The following is a 1,799-nucleotide window of genomic DNA, read 5'->3' on the forward strand; positions in this document are numbered from 1 at the left end:
GAAAAAAGTCTATATTTCCATCCTGCAATAAACGCTTCTGGGTATGCATCATTTGTGAACCCCAACTTAAAGGTCCCCAAGTGGCTTTCTCCTGAAGAATATTTTAAAAATCAATATTTGGAAGACCAAAATGAGGCACATAAATGAAGTTAGGAACAGGTCATTTGCTAGGGCCTATTAGACAGGGAGGGAAAGTTGTCTTCTGCTGGATACTTAACTCTTGACTTAAAATAATAATAATAGTGTCATAGGTTATATCCTTTGGGAAGGTTGGTAGTGGTTTCTCTCTGTGAGCTGATTGGATAACATCACTGGGTTTGATTTAGAGATCTCATCCTCCACCTATTCCCCATGTCCCTGCTGGCATGAACTCTAGATTTCTGGTTTTAATTGGTTGAAAAGCAATTGCTCTAGCCTTTTGTCCTTGAAATTGGAAATGTTCAGGGGAGGGCTTTGGGTTTTATTATTCCAGCCCTGATCCTTCCCTAGATCTCTGACACTTAATATTGGAACACTCCGGGAATGGGGAACTTTAGTTAATTGGTTACTTTAGATTACAGAATTAAACAGAAATGCTCATGTTTAAATAATTCATCAAACAAGTTTCTGCTAAACTCCTAAACACCTAGAGCTTCAACTCCTGCTGAAACATCTTGGTAGCAACTATTTTTCTGATTTAATAAGTACAGTGTAATAAGCATAATGCTTTTTTAAATAATTCAGAATCTTGAATTTTTGATTGAAAAGCTCTTTGCTTTGATTTATGTGTACCCTTTGGGATCGTTTACAAGCTTCTGCAAGGAGAGATCAAAGCAGGTCTCTATGTTGTCTCTTTCCCACATCTAGCAGAGCATGAGCGCTCATTATTTATTACTGCTCGATGGTATTCCAGTTTATGCAAAGAGGGTGTAAGAGTTTTTACTAAATAAACACTGACTCACTCAAAGTGTCATAGCAGGAAAATTTAGGGTTTTTCTTTTTCACTAAGTTACCATATGAACTTACATATTTAGTTTTGTACCCCTCCTGAAAAGAGAAGGGTGAAAATTGTACATTTAGAATTTTGATTTGGAAGTAAGGTTGGTGATTTTATAGTCTGAAACTTCATTTCTGAGCTGAGGACATGGAGGCTTAGAAAAGTAAGATGATTTGGCAAAGACACACAGCCACCTAAGGGGTTGTGAAGATCATACACTCTAAAGCCAGATGAATCTGCATATTGTAAAGCACATCTGCTACTTACCAGCTGTGGACCTTGAGAAACTACACGCTTTATTCTGAGTTTCTTTTTCTGATCCATACAATGAAAATAATAATGTTCTGAAGATTAAATGAGCTAGTATAAGAAAGATGCTTAGCATCATGCCTGGGATGTGATAAACGCTAAAAATCACTTAGCTCTTATTAGTTTTATGTATTCATTATTTATTTATTTTAAAGGATCTTGTATTAAATTATAATTTTATACTTATTTAAGAAATTTATTGTCATCATTCACAATCCCTTGCATCATTTATAATGATGTAAGTGAATTATTTTCATCATTCACAATCCGTGGAAGGTAAGGTCTTAGTCAAAAGTGGCGCTTTGGTTGCTCACAGCGAGATGGGCATAGAAATTCAGGTTTGTGGGAGCTGGACCAGAGCTCAAGTGCTCTGCATAAGAAAAAGCTACACATTTTCAGCCAGGCATGGTGGCTTATACCTGTAACTCCAGCACTTTGGAAAATTGAGGCGAGTGGATTACTTGAGGCCAGGAGTTCACGACCAGTCTGGCCAACATGTTGAAACCCCGTATCT

The sequence above is a fragment of the Trachypithecus francoisi genome, unplaced genomic scaffold, assembly GCF_009764315.1.
Source record: "Trachypithecus francoisi isolate TF-2019V2 unplaced genomic scaffold, Tfra_2.0 Contig01440, whole genome shotgun sequence".
In the NCBI taxonomy this organism is placed as follows: domain Eukaryota; kingdom Metazoa; phylum Chordata; class Mammalia; order Primates; family Cercopithecidae; genus Trachypithecus; species Trachypithecus francoisi.